Source organism: Mustela putorius, unplaced genomic scaffold (genome assembly GCF_011764305.1).
Source record: "Mustela putorius furo isolate JIRA1106 unplaced genomic scaffold, ASM1176430v1.1 tig00000640_pilon_pilon_pilon, whole genome shotgun sequence".
NCBI lineage: Eukaryota > Metazoa > Chordata > Mammalia > Carnivora > Mustelidae > Mustela > Mustela putorius.
This window is the reverse complement of record NW_025421432.1, coordinates 9,192,242-9,210,970: the sequence shown is the minus strand read 5'-3', so window position 1 is coordinate 9,210,970 and position 18,729 is coordinate 9,192,242. Positions and strand designations below refer to the sequence as shown.

Sequence of the window (18,729 nt, the reverse complement as noted above, 5' to 3'; positions counted from 1 at the left end):
GATCTCCCCACTTTCTTGAAGACAATGTAGAGTTTCTTCTACAATAGACATTTTCCTTTTCTTCTCGCTGTACCCCCACATTCCCTTTAGCTACTAAGTCTGTTACTAGTGTTAAGTAACAGAATAGCCCAGAATGGGACCTTTTCTTGAGCCCAAGAAAAGCTTCCTAAAGAAGCTTCAAGACCTAGAAGCTAGAGAGTATGTGTGGGAAGTGGGTTTGGGGGCTGTTTGATCACAGGAGCTAGAAGATGAAAACTGGTAAGAGAGAGTTTATGATTTGGGAACAATGCCCAAGATATTGTATTTATACTATGAAGAAAACCCCAGAGAGATGGTGCAAATTTCTTATTATGATGGCTCCTGGACACATGACCAAAGTGTTATACTAAGTGAAGTTGAGTGCTAGACTTGCTATAGCAGATGGTATAAGAAGGATTTAAAAGGGAAGTGGGCACAATGAGAGGAAGGGACAAGGAGAGGAAGAATGAGGCACAAACAAGTCAGCTATAAGAGAAAGGGAGCAGGGGTTGACAGTAGAAAAGACTGTCGCCCCAACAACCAAAAAAGAAACTGGAGTAGATTACACATTGACCATGAGTCTTGTAGATACGTAAGAAGAAAGGCAAAATATGTCTGGTCACTTAATACATGACCCATAGTGAGCAAGTCCCAATGAAAGGATTGTCTGACTAACTGCTGATGCTCTCCTGGCAAGGGGAGAAAATGGAAAAATAAAGCAGGTGGTGTTCTGCCCTGAGCCAGCCGGGTATCCCTAGCTGCTTGGCTTCAAGGACATATACCATCTTCTCCCTCAGAAGCCTGTTGCCAGTTCATGTTTTTATTAAAGCTATATCTAAGCATGCTTGGTAAGTAGTATGATTTCTCATAGGTTATATTTTAAGCAGTATGTTGTTCTGAGGGACCATTACAGGTATGGAAGGATGGAAATACAATGCACGGCTTCAAGACCCTACAGATGATTACCAATGCCCAGAGGATAGACATTTTACCATGCTCATATACAATAATCTAGTAACAAAGGAATCAGAATGACACAGAAGTTTAGTGGTCATTCTCTCCTGACTGTAAGAAAACCAGATACACAGCCAGGCTCACTTTCAGAAATGGGAATGATAAAATGCCAAACAAAGAAACCAGGTGGTAGCACCGGAAGCCCCAGGAGATACAATTATTATAATGAGTGACAAGATGAGAGAGTCAGAGACAGGGCCTGACCTATAGAGAGTTGTGGAAAAGGTCAATAGAATATGAAGTTCCTAAGAGAGAAACAGCTGGTACTACTACTCAATTCATGCATAATCAGGAGGTGAAGGGTTGCTGTTCCAGTGGCAGTAATAACCTCTTGCTGTATTGTGTTTTTATTGCTGATGTAAAGAATTAACACAAACTTAGGAGTTTAAAACAACACAAATTTTTTATTTCATAGTTCTGTAGGTCTGAACTCTGGGTACAGTGAAGCTCCGCTAGGTCTTTTGCGTAGAGTCTCAAAAGACTCAAATCAAGAGGTTGACAGGATTTCCCTTTCTAGAGGCTCCAGGGAGGAATCTGTTTCCAGATTCATTCAGATTTTTGGCCAAATCCAGTCCTTCATGGTTATGGGGATGAGGTTGTCATTGGTTTGCTGGCGGTCAGCTGGATTTCACTCTTAGCTCCTAAAGGCCATTCTCTTGTTCCTTCACGTGAGGTCCTGCACCTCAGTGATAGGAGGAGTTCACTGAATCCTTATTCCATTTGGAATCTCTTACACTCCCCTTTGTCTGCATCTTTCCTTCCTTCTTCATGCCCATTTCTGTGACTCTGTCTGAGAATGTTCTCTGCTTGTGTGATTACACTGAGACTGCCCAGATAATCCAAGATAACCTCATGATTTCAAAGGCCAGCTCCATAACTCAATTACATTGGTAATGTTTCTTTTCCATTGAATATAACATGTTCACAAGTTCCAGGAGTGGAACCTGGTGGGTTCATTCTATTTTTCACACTTGCCCAATTTCTGTATCTAAAACAATTTTCAGAACCAACCCTATTGATTGAAGAAGAGGTGGTTCTCAGGAGGAAACATCTTGCAGTACCTTCATAAATGAACACAGTAAAGATTTTCCCATCTGGCCCCAAAGGTAACTATGGCTATTTACTCCAATAAATATGGCTATTTACTCCAGTAAACTGTGTACTGGGGAAAGGGCAATGTGCATACACTTGGAGGACTATTGAACATGGCAATCATGGTCCCCCTAGTTGAGTGTGGGCATATATGGTCAGGGCATAAATGGAGTTCTGGCCAAGATCCAGCCCACGGTGGGTCCACTGAGTCCATAGACACATAAGTGGTTATTTTCTCACTCTCCGAATGTGTAATTGGGATAGATGTACTTGGTAATTAGGATGATTCTCACAGCAAGTCCTAGGCCTTTGGGGTAGGAACTATCATAGTGGGAAAGGCCAAGGAGAACCCTCTGAAATTTCCCCTCTCCAAGACTGTAAATTTAAAAAAAAAATAATAATGTATCTTTAGGCACATGGTCGCCTCAGAGCCTCAGCCAAAAGCTAGTAAATTGTTTGATAAGTAACTAGCACAAGTTTCCACGTATCATTAAATCAGAGCTGGGTGATACACTTTAGGTTAAAAAGTAGGAGTGAGCCTCTTAGAGCGCTGGAAAATCCTGCGGAAGGCACTGCTGAAGCTCCAGCTTCCCTGTGTATGGAGCCCATGGGATGCCCTAATAATCATCATGTACCCAAACTCTCAGTGTCTACCTCCCAGACAAACCAACCTGTTACATATGTTCTAGCTACTCAACCAACATTGTTGACATGCACATAGCTAAAGTTCCTTCGTAATATGATGCCAGCATGCTCTGTACTGAGCATTGTGCTCTACTCCTCAATATGCATTTCTCCCAGATCAGGTTAAGCAATCAGGGCTGGTCCCCTGGGCTAACCAGGGGCCAGTGCTTTCACTGCCTTCACAATGTATTCTGAATCCAATCCCTTCTGATCTTCACCACTATCTTCCTTCTCTAAGCCACAGTTCTTTTATCTGTAATTCTGCCCTAGCCTCTTATCTCTACTTCTGCATTTGCCCCTATAATTGATTATCTGCAAGCAGAGTGATCTTTTTTCAAAATGTATATCAGATCCCACCACTCTTCTCTTCAAAACCATTCTGTGCCTCCCTTAGAACAAAACCCAGCATCCTTACCAGAGCTTGTAAGACATTTCATGACCTGCTTTACTCGCTAACTTTCTAATTCAGTTCCTTACATACTTTTTTTCTTATTCTTCTAGCCACTTTGCCTTCCACAGAGTTTCTTGAACATGCCAAGCTCATTCCTGGCTCAGAGCTTTGGATTTGTTGTTCTCTCTGTACAGAAACAGATTTTCTCAGATATTCACATGGTTCCCTCCCTCAGTTCAGTCAGGTGTCTGCCTAAAAGTCGTGTCCTCAGAGATTCCCTCTTTGCCCACCCAACCTGAAATTCCTCCTTTAAAATGTACCCGTTCTTCCTTCTCTCTGACTCTACTGTGTTTTTGTTCATAGAAGTTGCCATAATCTGATGTTATATGTTTTGATAATTTGTGTACTTTTGGTTTCCCCAACTGGAATATAAACTCTGTGAAGAGAAGGACTTCATTTAGTTTAATGCTATAGTATTTAAAAACACCTAGAACAGTGGTTGATAACGTTAGATGGGTTCCCTGAGTATTTGATAAGGAAATAAGCTATTCAGCAAGTGGTTCAAATTTGGTCAATGACATGTGAGGGGAAATATATTATGTGTCTTCTGAGGAAGTTTCATCATTCCTATGATCGACCCATAGGAAGAGACAAGATTCTTTTCTTCCTCTGGATGTGGTTGAAAACATGAGGCTGAGACTTGCCTCAGCTAACTTTGAATCAGCCCGAGGAAGGAACCTATGTAAAGACTGAAGGATGTGAATAAGTAAAAAGAAGTTGGGTCCTTAGTGATCTCAGTGAATTGCTGACTAAGCTCTATTAAAGCCATCCATCCCTTCTAGGGGTGTGTAACTGTGTAATTGCTTATGCCATTATTCTTAAGAATATTATTTCGTTCATGATTTCATTCCTCACAACCAAGAGCAATCTGGCTGGTCCATGTACGTCTTCTAGCCCTTCCTACAACAGGGTTCCGTATACCTGACTCTTCAGATACGTTAGATTCCAACTGTCCAGCTACCTGTTCATCTTTGCTTTTGCTCAACTATTTCTCCAATCCTAGCTTCTACACATGTAAAATTCTACTTAGCTTTAACACTTCCTGTTACGTAGTCCAGTTCGGAAGTTTCCTTTCCTTTCACGCTTTCTCTCACTGCTACATTATAATCACTGCAATAACCTTATAACTCATTACTTATTTTCTTCCTGGATCTCGTTAATTCAAGTTTCATACTACAGTTATTTCTCTCCAATCTTACCTTCATTCATTCAGTTAGCCATTTATTCATTCACCAATTTTTATTGAGCTTTATGGCCAGACGTCAGTCATATATCAGTAAATAAAACATACAAAAATCTCTGCTCTAATAGAGACTACATTTTTGTTGGTGAGGATAAGAATATACATTCTATAAATATATTAATTAAATAGTACATCATGGAATACATAGTTTGAGGAAAAAATAACACAATAGCAGGGTGGACCAGGGTATACGGGGGGGGGGGGTAGCAATTTTTAAAAGGGGTAGTTCAAAAAAATAAAATAAAATAAAAAGGGGTAGTTCGTAGAAGTGGTTTAAGGAGGAGGTTCAGCTCTTTTGCAAGGTGACACAGGAGCAAAGACTTGAATGAGTTGAAGCAGTGAGCCATCTACCTAGGAGACAAGTACCCTCATGAATTTGAGGAATAGCAGAAACCTTTATGCCCAGAGCAAAATGAGTACAGTAGTAAAATAAAGAACACTTCTTCAGCTCTTCACCTTGTCCTGAGAACCCAGCACAGTCACTCAACTATGGAACTTTCAGTAAGTGATTGCTGAAAGGGCATTTTGTATCAACTATCTGTTTTTATTGATTGAATTAAAGATCATTTGCACCAAAAATTAAAGCAGCCCTCATTTAACATTTTAATAGCATGCAGTATGGGTCATATTTTTTTTTATATATATACCATTTAGGGAACTTTGCTGAGATAATTACAGGCCCAGTGTTTAGACTTGCATACTTTAATCTTAACTTATCCCACCTCAGCATTAGCCCCAGATGTCAGATACATCATCTTGAAGCTAGCAGATATCACAATCCTACTTAGAGGAAACATAAGCCAAGTTGCCAGATGAATGACCCAGAGATCCTCCCTTTGCTGATGCATTGACTTTTGCTCTTGCTCTGGACTGACATACTGCTGTTCATATTAAAGATTTTGTCCTGGCCACTCCAGGTCCATGGTAACATTAGTCATCAAGTGTGCATTTTGGTGTAAGTTCAACTCAGCTTCCACTGAGTCACCATAGCATGGTCACTGCTGTCGCCCACTCTGTTTCAATAACATCACTCTAGGCATCTGGCCAAGAACTAGATTATCCTTTATCATTGCCTCAGAGAGCCCTTTATCATTCCCATTTCCTATTGTGAGGAGTGCAACAGAGCCACCTGCCAAGATATATCTCCAGGACTATTCCACTCCACCCAAGACAATCCAGGCCTAGGTGATTAAGACTGCCTCATAAGTCTGGGCATCTGCACTTAAGCCTCATTTCCTGTAGGTCAGGGTTACCTCAATCCATCAAGGATAGTTTAATCATATTTTGGCCCAAAGTGTTTGGATCCCCTTTCATATTTTTCTATGAATATGTATATACCTTATGAAGTATCCATTACACTTCCTTTAATTTTTTTTTTTTCAGGAAAAATGGCTGCCTGATTGCTTTATATCCTCATAATTAGAGAAATCATTCAAGAAATTCTCAAAACCAAAGATTTGTTTCAAGGTGCTTTGCTCTCACCAAGCTGAACAGAGAAGTTAGACATCTTTAAGTGGCAGCTACTCTAATTAAATCACACTCATTAAAATGGTTTATTTTATATATTGGCCATTTCTATATGTATTCTAATTAAAACTTTTTAAAAACTAATTCATGGGAAATATATTTTGATTGCTATAATTGGTAAGCTTATCAAGAAGAAAACAGAAAAATGTATGTTTGAAAGAAGTTGTATGAAATGATTAAATTTGTAAGAAGTGGTATGCATTATTATGAAGGAACTAAATAATAATCACTTTTAAAATCGTTATTTCTATAAAGTTAAGCTCAGATGTTCCACTTCTGATTGTCAGGTTCCAGGGACAGGAATATCCAATAAAACTTCATGTTAATGTCACTCTGTCTGGATAGGCATACTGGCTTTACCATCAGGTACAGTATGCTGGTTTTAGGAGTGTTTATTACAGTAGGACATAACTTCTATAGCTTGTTTTAACTTTTTAGCAAAACTCTTAAATATAGATGACTGATAAATCTAAATATAGACCTAGATGGCATGCAGAGATATATACATATATGTATTTGGGCTTTCTATCAACATTTCTGAATACTCAACCATAGGCTAGATGTTCTAAGGTACAGGGGGTGTATTTGTGAACAAGACAAAGCGCATTCCCACAGAGCTTCTATTCCACTCATAGAGAAAGACAACAAATATATAAACAAATAATGTAAAAATGATGAATGGGAAGGATGTTACTTAGTTAATATGGTCAGAGAAGTTCTGTAAGGAGGTTACACTTGAATTCAGACCTAAATGTTGAAAAGGATTCAGTCATGTGGATGATTCCCAGAAAGAATGATTTCAAAATGGCAAAAGTAAATGATACAGAATGCAGTTATAGGTGTCATTGCACTGACGAAGCTTCGACTGGTTTCAAATTCTTCCAGCAAGGATGCAGTCATATTTAACCTTAGCTCCGTCTTTCAAGAAAAATGTATCCTCAGGCTACGATTACAAAATCCTCCATAAAACCTATCACTGTCACTTTCCACCACGGTTTTGTAGCAGATACTATTTTGAATGTCTGGTTGATCCAATTGCTACCCTCTATGGCCTCCGCAGAGGTGGTCATTTGACACAGCTCTGACCAATAGCATATAAAAAAACAAAAACAAAAACAAAACTGAAATGGGACTTCCTAGAAGCTTTTTGTTTTTCTGAGCAAATGGCTTTTGCTCAGTTGCAGTGATATCTATGAGGTGAGGCACATGAGAAAAAGCCAAGTGAATCATGGAGATTCCGGATGTTACTGAGCTGCGGAACAATCACCGTTAGTGATCAATGTCTAGATTTCATATTATGTGTAAATAAATCTTCATTCAAACTATTATTATTTGCATGTTCTCTTACTTTGAGCTGAGGCATTCCTAACTGATACGAGCATGTATTGTGCTCTGACCTTAATCATATTCTTGATGTCTTCTATTCATTCTTCCTTGCTATGCCCTCACTTCAATGAAAAAAAATTTCTTTTTCAGTGAAGGGAAACTAAAATCTTGGAGAAAAAAATTAACTTTATGTTTTTTATGCATACTCAGGTTTGATGCTTAAGACTATTTTGTTATCGATGTTTTAAAATTTTTACTTATTGAAACACTTCCTTCATATTGATTTCTACAAAGAAAAAAATAAGAATCACCTATTTTAAATATTTTTCATAAATGAAACATTAATTAACTCTTAGAACTGAAACATATAAATTATCATCTTCCAAAATTTTATGGATTATAAAATCAGAGTTAGGAAATCCCTTCTCTAGAGTTCATGAAGTAATGCCTTAGATGGGGTTTCTCATGTCTCTTGAGATCATTCTGTTTTCACACAAATTATTCAAGAAAGATGACTGAGTCTTGAAAGGGAAGAAGGAAGTGAGTCATTCTTTCTATACCTGCAGAGAATAAATAAGTCACTGAATTTAGCGTCCTGATTTGTTTTCCCAAAGCATTGGGAATTATTTTCTATACATACATTAGAAAATAAAGCCAAATAGCCAATTATATTAATATTCACTTTACCTGTTAAATTATTATTATTTTTTGTTAAGATTTTACTTATTTATTTGACACACAGAGAGAGATCACAAGTAGGCAGAGAGGCAGGCAGAGAGAGAGGGGAAGCAGGCTCCCTGCTGAGCAGAAAGCCTGATGCAATGCTAGATCCCAGGACCCTGGGATCATGACCGGAGCCAAAGGCAGAGGCTTTAATCCACTGAGCCACCCAGGTGCCCCAACCTGTTAAGTTATTTTTTAAAGATTTGAAAAATTTCCCAGTTTTATCAAATTTAATTATTTTATATGTCTTCTATTTAGAAATTATTGTTAATAAAGGTTACTGAAACAAAATGTTTTAAGCATATTTCCATATGCTAAGTTTGTTAGATAAAGTAAGAGGAGACCCAGTGGTGAAAGAATAATGCATTGGTGAGTCAGAAATACGAAGGTCAGGCTCTTTTTTTTTTTTAAAGCAACCTCAGACAAATGGACCACCTGTACTTCTACACACCAAACTTGTGTTACACATGATCATTTGATTTGTCTTCTGCCACCTATACTCAACGACATTAATTTTGAGCCTAGAGGAACTCAATCTCTCTTTAGAAGAAAATTAGAGATATATATTTATATGACATAGTCACTTCTTTTAGGCATTTTATAATCTGAGTGATTATAGAGTTGAGTGGATAAATAAAATATATGTAAAGCAGTCTATGTTTTATTTTATGAGTGGTACTTACTAAAATAACTATAGGAAATCATAAAGATCTTTTGCAGGTAGGTGATCAGGAAAAATTTCACAAAAGAAGTATGCTTTGAGCTTTGGCCTTGATGTGTTTGAAAGCATTGGGAGCATGGATTCTAGAGTAAGACTTTTTCTGTTCAAATCAGCTCATCTGGAATATGTGCCTACTTATTTGCAGACATAACGAAACCTATTTTAGAGAGCTGATGAAAGTTTGAAGAATTTTGTATATGGAAAAGCTTAGAACATTTCCCCTTTGCTGTATGTGCTTAAAAATGTTAACCAGCATTTAACAGGAGGAGAGGAATGAGGTATGGTGAGCACCCTGAACAGAGTAGGTATCATTAGGAATACTCTGTTGACCTACTGTGGTAGTTTCCTAAGGCTGCTGTGACTCATTAGACAAACTGGGTGACCTACAATGAGAGACACTTACTTTTTTATAGTCCTGGAGGCCATAAGTCTGATATCAAGGTGTCAGTAGGGTAACACTCCATGCAAAAGCTTTAGGGGAAAATCCTTTCTTCCTTCTTCCAGGTTCTGGTGGCTCCTGATGTTTCCTGGTTTGGATAATTCCAACCTCTGCCTCCATCTTCGCAAGGCTTTCTTCCATGTTTTTTCCCTGTCTCTTTTCTTATAGGGGACACTTGTTACTGGATTTAGGGCTACTCTAATGCAGGATGACCTCATCCTGAGATCCTTATTTACATCTGCAAAGACCATTTTTCCAAATAAGGTGACTTTCACAGATTCCGAGTAGACATAGCTTTTAAAGGGTTGCCATTCAGCCAAATACACCCATTTATAGAAATTTAAAAGTGTATACAGGGGAGCTTTAGAATAGAGCTGGAAAAGTAAGAAGTGGCTTCTAGTAACTGGACACAAGGTTAATAATTTTATAGACTTTGGAAATCTATTGAAAACTTGAGGTATAAGATGAGGGCTGCAATTTGGAAAGATTAAGCTGGTGGCAGGGTGCAGAATTTGCTGAATAGGTAAGAAAGGAAGATATATGTAAGGAAGCTCACAAGGAGTTAAGACTTGGTCCAGGGTCATGACTCTGGAAACTAGAAAAAATATTTTGAGGCAAAAATTTAAGGACTTCAGTGAAAAATTGGTTTGGAGTGGTTAATATTGGAAAACGTAAGGCATCCTCTCAGATTTAAGAGTTGGTTACTCAGAAAATACTCATAACAATTTCAAAAGGAAAATTAAGCCCACAGAGGGAACTATGGTGAGAAGTGATTCACATTTTTGTGGGGCATATTGAATTTGTGTTTGGGATTCAGGACTATAACCCAGAAAAGAATGACTTGAGGTAGAGATTTAAGAATCATTTTATAATTATGATTCATGAAACAATGAGATTAGATAATGTTCCTCAGAAAGTTTATAGCCAAAGGCTTTGAGAAACTTTGTTCAGAGGTAGTCCTTAAAATGCCATATATGGTAATGTTATTTGGGAACCTGGCTAACAAAAGAGAGAAATTGTAATTTAAGTCTTATCCAACCATTCTGCCAAAACTCATCCATATAAGATAAGACAAATATAACAACTTGCCTCCCTATTCCATCTTTATTAAACAAATGGCCTAACTTCAATCAGCTATAATGACTCCAGTGACTATGGTATCTGGTCATCTCAGCAAAAGCTCAGCAAAAGCATTCTGTCAACATTTTGGGTCATTTCAATCCATCATCTTGATAAACTTCAAGCCCGGCCAAAAAATTTTTTTTTTTCTGTTCTCTTCACCAACACACTTGCTTTCTCTTTCTTGCAGATCGAAAATATTGATTTGCCATACTAATATGACAGCTGATACAAACTTTAGAACATCTTTCAGTATTAATAGTACCAGGATATGCTTTGCCAATAGAGTAATATTTCTTTTATTAAAGAAAATCTACTCTTGTATTTACTACATTGTTGTCTAAGAGCTGTATCAGAGATTTTTTAAAAAGTTATAATCTATAGAAAGGAAAACCGTCAGCAAATAATAAATAACAAATAATATATAGTACATTACTAACTAAAACAATGTCATTGGGTTGACAGAATAGGGGACAGGAAAGTCGAAGGAAGTTTAGCAAAAAGAGGTAGAGATGAAAGAAAATCTTCAGGATGGACATTTAGCAGGCACATAGTCAGAAAGGACTGTCTCTATATTAGCGTTTCTCAAAGTGTGATTTTGGGGGGGACCACTAGGGTTTGATAAAAAAAATAGATATCTGGACCCTAATTCTGAAAATTGTTATTCTTTTTCTGAGAGATTCCTGTATGTTCTGCCTCTGTGAAAACATTACTCTAAAAGCCCCTTAGGAGAATCCAGTGAAGAACCTTTGGCTAACCAATAGCCAGGAGTGGCCTGAAACAAGGCAGTGAGAGCTGGGCTGCCTCTCCTGCTCTCAGGTCATTCTCCACTGAGGGAGTGGCTTGCCCTGATGGGAAGCAGAATCTCCTTTCAGGCTGCAGTCACCCTAAAAAAAGGTTAAATGAGCTTTACCTCCAAAGCCAACCAACTGATCCTAATACGGCTCTCCAATTGCCCCACAGCTCATCTGAAGTCTGAAATTCCTTTGGTAAATGAAATTCTTTAACCCCACAAAGAGGGAACTATTTAAAATGAATATGTCTTCTCTGTGGATGACCAACTGCTATCAAAGCATGAGTTAGATTGTGTATTGTGTGAAATGAAGAAAAATAAGCTTACATTTTGATAGAGAGACCTGAAAGACAACAGATGACTAACTTAGTAAATAGGGGGAAAAATGGGCATTGGGAAGAGACATGGGTTCCATTTTGGAATTTTATGCTGTAGAAAGGATGTTGATTCTTCTGTACTCTCTGGTTCCCATCCTATGAAGTGGAGATTTTTTTTCACCCTTATCAGGGGTACCGCAAGGATTAAATGTGATAGTGTTGTCCTGGCATAGTCTTGGTGTTCAATGAAAAAATAACATTTTTTTTTCTTTCCTGGACTTCAGAAATATTCTATCCTTAAAAGGGGACAAATTATTTAGAAAGTAGAGAAGAATACCATGTAATCACATTTAAAAGTCTTCACATTTTGCTCAAGATATTCCATGCAAATGCAACATGGAAAATGGCAGGTGGAGAGGAGCTGACTGAAACTTTAAATATAACCTACTCCCATACATGAGCGTCGTGACCTGGTTCTTGTGTGTCACCCAGCAGGAGATATGGGATAACCAATTTTAGAATGAAGGTCCTGACTCAAGCATCAAGCATTTTACTTTTTTTTAAATTTATTTTTAAGTCAGCGTGAGGTTTGAACCATGACCCTGAGGCCAAGAATCACATGCTCTACTGACTGAGCCAACCAGGTTCCCCCTAACATAAGCATTTTAAAGGCCAGTCTCACCATTTTTTTTTTTTTTTAACTCCTGTCCCACTAACTTTTTGATCCTTGGACTTCTAAATCACGCTCTTCATCTAGGATATTAGACCAGGTGACTCTTTCTTACCCAAATGCATTGAATTCCTTGTGCCCTTCCCTCAGTTTTACAACCACTCTCTCCATTCTCATGGTTAGAGGGGGTTTATTGATTTCAAATGAAATGCTTTACAAACCAAAGGTCCTACAATTCTGTGAAAAATGGAATCTTGGCAACAAATGAGTTGGGTTTTTTTCCCTTAGATTTTTAAAGCCTGAACTATTTGTCTCACATGCTTTACGGTTTACTTTTAATAAGGCTGGTTTTATGGGAAGAAAGTTTTGATCCAGAGGTATCTCTATAAACTGGTCGAGATGCCCAGTTTTTGCCTTTGCCCCCAGCCAAGTGCAGTATTTGAAATAAAATGTTTCAACCACTGGAGGTCATTAAATCCCATAAAAGTTTTAAAAGCATTTAGTTGTTTGTGAATATAATACATCAAAATGTCCAAAATATATTTAAGGATGTTTTCTTGAGTTGTTCTTGTATGTAGTTGGCCATAATTTAAAATTAATGTAATGGTCAACCACTGGGCAACCTAACTATAAAGGAGAAGGCATAGTGTTATGAGAGTTTACAATAGGGAACACTGATCTACTTCTGGGAGTTTTACAAGTCCTCTCAAGAAAGTGTTGATTGAATGGAAATCTGAAATATGAGTCAACTTCTATATAGGGTTGGGAGTTTCCGTAGAGAATAAGCCACATGGACATAGTCCTGAGGTGGGAAGGAACATGTTACATGCTAATTGGTCTGAAAGAAGTTGGACAGAGGAATAATAACAGTGCTGACCAGGAAAAGATAGGCAAGAAGAATCAGCATATGCATCTTTGTAAGGCACAAGATACATTTTGGTCTTTCTCTTAACATTTTGGTCACTGAAAATTTTCAAGCAGGAAATAGATGTGATCATATTTGTATTTTAAAAATGCTACTCTACGGTACTGAAAGAAGATTGATTGGAAGGGCAAAAGTAGACAGAGGGAGACTAAGTAATGAGTCTTTGCAGGATCCAGGAGCTAGCATGAAGGGTAGAGGTGAGGGGAGTCCTGAGTGAAATTATCGGGTAGTGATAACATTCATACTTTGAATGCTGAGAAATGAGTGACTTTTAGATATACTTTTAGATATACTTATACTTTTAGATATAATTTGAATTCAAAATTGATTGAAGGAATGAGAGATGGATATTTCAATGATAACACTCAAGTTTTGGCTTCTAGCTTGCTCTTCTGATGGATGGATGGATAAGGGTTTTGACTCTTGTACACACATAAGGATATATAGCTCAATTATACATAGGTAGATAGGTTTTGCATTTGGGTAGTACTAATCCAAACTTGCTAGCAGAAGGGAACATAGTATAAGCTTGTATAGGTGAACTTTGTAGCTTAGGATCGGGAATCTTCTCGTCTGGTCACGAGGAGCTGACATTCCATTCAGCAAGTGCAAGAGGATATAAAAATCATAGTATAGTTAAATAATATGTTTCTGCCTTTTGTGGTTCTTACCTATCACAACATTTATGACCAGCGTTCCTTTTACCCATCAGTCTTAACCAAATATATTCAAAGTTCAAACCAACACTTGTGTCAGTGAGGCAGGATAAGAAAATAATTAGCATATGGATTTTAGGACACTTATTATTGATGTACAAATCCCCATTTTTACATTAGGCCTTTGACAATTTATAAACTTCTTTGTATGGCTGTTTTCCATTAAAAAATGTAAAAAAATACTATAATGAAACTTTCTTCATGGAGTTGTTGAGAGAAATAAATGAGGTCATATGTGTAAAGTGCTTAAGAAAATGCCTTACATTAGACCTACAACTGGTCGCTAGTCTACTACTCAGTGTTGTGACCATATTAACAGCCTTGTACATGACACTAAGATCTAGACGATAGGTATTGTTTTAGAATATATCCAGCTACACTAAGCAGAGCTGAAGGAGGACAAATTTTCAGAGTGGAAGTTGTGATATCCATTTTTGGCGTATTTATTTTTAGCTGACTGTGAGGCATCCAAGAGAATATTGTGAGATGTCTGTGAGATATATAGTCTGGCATTTGGAAGAGATCTGGGATAGTGATAGAAATTAATGATAACAATACAAAGGGAAAAGGAAACCACCGATGTGGATGAACTCACTCCTGGAGGAAGTATGCAGTGATGTTGCACTTTGTGTTTCCTAGGAAACAGGCTCTATAGTGAGAATTAACAGGCAGTTTATTAGAGAGAACTCTTAAGATCAAAAAAGTATTAAAGAAAAAGAGTCCAGAATGAACAGTGTGAGAAGTTGGACTCTGATGAAATATAAAAGGTCTCAGGTCACATCATGGGGATGTAAAAACCAGAACAGAATTTCAGAATTATCCAAAAGTTAGGAAGGTTTCAGGCCTTCGTAGTCCTGTGTTGACCAGGACACATCAGGGCTCTCCATGCATCCCTCACAGCTCGGAGAATGGGTGCTATCATGCTGGATTTGGGAAGCAAGTGACAGCATCCACCACAAGCGAAAGAAAAAAGGTGTGAAGACCCTGATGATCTCCCACTTTTAAAAAATCCAGGAAGTGAAGACAACCAGGAAAGTAGAATTAGAATGGAGGGTAGGTCAGACAAGTAATCTGTCATTAGTAAATATATTTCAGTGAACAGTGAAGAAAACAATTTCTATCCTAAAAAAATTCACACACTAGGGCAATATTCCCCCCAAATGTGGTTAGAATTAGAGAGGAATTAGGATCAATACTGCACTTCAGTCCTCTTCATAAAGATCTTTTGGGCAGACCTGATAATCTACTTTTCTTTTTCTCCCTCAAAATCAACCTTGCTTTTTAACAGAAAAATTGGGAAAATCATATAGAAAAATCCCTTTATACCCCTCATATATTTTCCCCTATTATTAACCTCTTATATTAATATAATATGTTCGTTACAACAGACAAAACAATGCTGATACATTATATTAACTTTAAAGTGCATACTTTATTAGATACCTTTAATTTTTCCCTCAAGTCTTTTATCTGTTCCAGAATCCTGCACTAAACATAATTGTTACATCTCCTCATCTTCTTCTTGGCTATGAATGTTCCTCAGATTTTCTCTTTCAGTGACTTTTACAATTTTGAGGAACACTGGTAAAGTACTATAAACTATATACAATATAAAGTACTATATACAGTGCACTGACAATTGCACACTTGAAATTTATCTGATGTTGTTCTCATAAGTAGACTGAGGTTACGGGTTTAGGAAATGGCAATGAAAAAGAGTGATTTCAATTTACATCACATATTAAGGATATATACTGTCAATATGACTTATGACTGTTGATGTTGACCTTGATCACCTGGCTGAGGTAGTTTTATCAGGTTTCTTCACCACAAAATTACTTTTTCCCCTTTTTCCATACTGTACTTATTGGAAAGAAGTTACTATGCTCACACCAATTTAAACACATATCTCCATTAGGCCAGAGTATCTACATAAGTTATTTGGAATTCTTAGGCATGAAAGATTTGTCTGTTTTCTCCTGTTTTAATACTTTATTCAGTAATTTGTTTATATCAGTATAAATTCATGGGTATTTATTTTATACTTTGGGTTATAATCTAATACTTCTCTATTATGTTTTTTCAAAGTGTCTCAGTGTGGTCCCTGAGAGTTCTTTCAGTTGTCTTCTAAACCTTTGATATTTTCATCAATCTAGGTTTTATTGTTTGTTCTTTTTCAGCACTTTCTTACTTTCTGGCACTATGAGAAGCTCTGGGCTCACCTTTTGTGCCCCAGGTGAAGAAGCAGCCAGTTCTCTGAGGATCCATGTTTCCTTTTATTGGAGAATAGCAGCAGACACCAAGATCTCTGTGCTAGGTGTGCTCATTGCTTCTGGGGCATCACTTCTTTTAGGTACACTCTACTGACAGAACAAGAAAATATATGTTTATATGAACCTGTGTGTATGCACATATTTATGAATAATTTTGTATGCAGCCATATGTATTTAACACTATTAAGCCAATTATGAGTTCTTACTGTTCTTTTTCATTCTATTCCATCACTACATGAATCATTCTAGTCTCTTCACCTTGCTTACCTGTAAATTTCCACTCCAATAGGGAGAAACCTGGCTCCTACTATCCACTATCCATTTATTTAATTGTTCAACTCAAATAAACATATGTAGCAGTATCAGAATTGTTAAAGTGTACCCCCCCACGCACATTTTCTGAACAAACTTCTCAGATGCTTCTTGTACATATCAAGCTTTTAGCCACATTGAATAAATAATTTCTGAATCTAATTATATACACTTCCTTCTTCCTTCATAAGATTAAAAATTGTCTTCTTAAAAGGATCATAATTTTGCATTTTTTGTATTTTAAATATTTAATACTAAGCATTAAAATTAAATGTAGTCTACATTAACTTTAACTTTGAAACCAATCAGTAATAAAAGGGGGTAAATAGCCATAGCAACAATCACAATAATAATTATTTTCTGCATTTCATCTCTTTTTGTTAATAACAAGTAATAGATTTCTCATTTTGAACATAATTAGGTGATATTATCCACCTCTGCAGACTCTCCTTATTAATAGAAGTAAATGTAATTCATTAGGAAATATAAAAGTGAGCATTTCACTGTCTCACAGAAGAAATACTTGAGTCAATCCTTAGGATTTAGCTAGCCGTGACCTACGTAAACTAGCTTAAGGGAAACAAAAGGCTGAGGTGGTTTAGATTAGGGCTGTCCCATGGGAACCCAAGGGAGGAAGCAGGCAAGTTCTGACATGAGGGACTTCAATGCCATGTTGACTTTTGTTCTCACATCTCTATTCTTCCTTGTGTACATTCTTTATTTTTTCTCTCTGGCCTCTCTTGTTCATATGTTGCATAAAAGGTGGTTATTCTATGCTTCCTGTACTTGTGCTTTAGTGGTTCAGTCATCCAAAACAAGTCTTTTCCTTGTGCGCATTCTCAGTCAAGAATCGAGTGGTGTCTGATTGAATCCCCCGAGGCTATAAGCAAAAGGGGTGTACTGGGCAACATGGCTGCCAAGGCTGATCCTTGTGAAGGAACCAAGGTAAAGAAATGGTGGCTGTGACTGGGCACTATCTCCAAAGGCGTCCGCTACAAAGCTTAATAAGACATTGTACATGTAATTGTGTTCATCAGTAAAGTAACACTTCTACCTGAATTAAAATGATCAGCTGATTTCTATTTTCTGAAGGTTAGTAGCTCTAATTGCCTGAACCATTTCTTTGGTATATTATTTTGTCCAGTATCTTTTTACTTAATTTCTATAATACTAAATTCATTTATTCTTGATTAGTCATATCCAAAGTTACCTTCTCCACAGTCACTGAATTGCTATTCCCAAACATCTATCTGGGAGTGAGAACTGTTGCTCTCAGAGCTCCCATAAACTAAAAAATTGCCCAGTATGATTCCTCATTATGTGCCTTATCCCAAAGGATAAACTCCCCAGCCTTCCCATGCTTCTCAAAGCTCACATTCTCTACTCCCAGAACATTTACTGATCATAAAATTGCCATTATTCTAATACTTTGGAGATTCAGAGAACCCAGCTAAACTCAACAAGTATCTACAAAGAATAAAATAAAGGTTAACACAGACACAGCACAGTACCTATGCAAATAGGCTTTAGAATTACTTTTCTCACTAGAGGCAATGTTTTGTAATTGAATCCCTCAAGTGAGAGAAGAATTAACCTGAGTGGTTTACAAGTTAAAGTACACTTTTTAAGAGTTACTGAAATGTGAGAAACACATATACTTTTCCACAAAATGATTTAAAAAAAGAAAAAAAAACTATCAAAAGAGTGGAAACTTACCTTCCTATCTCCCACTTGACTTAAAAAAGAATGGAGTGCTGTAGAAGTTATATAATGTGTTCTTATATGCCTAAAAAAAAGAGAGAGAGAGTTCTCTTCACTTTTCACCACCTTTTCTTTCTTTAATTTCTAGAGTTTACCCAGTTCCCAGTCAAGTAAGACAGCATACTTACTAACAGACAACAGAGCTTCATTGTTAAACCACAAAGGCCCAGTTTCTTGAAGGCAGATACACAGTGCACAGTAATACATTCTTAAAGAAAATGTTGGCTCTAAAAGGTTTTATTGTTGAGCCTTCAGGTTGCTAACATTATTTTGGGCCCTTGGATACCACTAAGGCTTGTCCATTTAATATTAATTCATTTATTAATTAGATTATTTTTATTTTTTTAAAGTTTTACTTATTTATTTGACAGATAGAGATCACAAGAAGGCAGAGAGGCAGGCAGACGGAGAGGAAGGGAAGCAGGCTCCCTGCTGAGCAGAGAGCACCAGGAGGGGCCTGATCCCAGGACCCTGAGATCATGACCTGAGCTGACGGCAGAGGCTTTAACCCATGGAGCCACCCAAGTGCCCCATTAATTTGACTATTTTTAAGGACAGCGCTCTCTAAGGATGATACTCTCTTGAAAACTAACAGTAGGCCAATA

At 37.3% G+C, this 18,729-nt stretch overlaps 1 long non-coding RNA gene across 3 annotated transcripts in view; it reads right to left on the bottom strand.

The window, feature by feature from the left end:
* LOC101685476 overlaps window positions 1–18,192 on the bottom strand; it is an 81,316-nt gene extending 63,124 nt beyond the window's left edge. Inside the window, exons 1-3 of one of the 3 annotated variants that reach the window (XR_006607538.1) lie at window positions 18,080–18,192; window positions 16,001–16,141; window positions 4,488–4,853 (exon numbers count right to left, since the gene is read on the bottom strand). This is a non-coding gene — a long non-coding RNA (uncharacterized LOC101685476). Of the gene's footprint in view, window positions 1–4,487; window positions 4,854–16,000; window positions 16,142–18,079 lie in introns of those variants that run through there. The other 2 variants (XR_001178797.2, XR_006607539.1) reach the window with 2 other exon arrangements.
* Window positions 18,193–18,729: the final 537 nt, after the last annotated feature.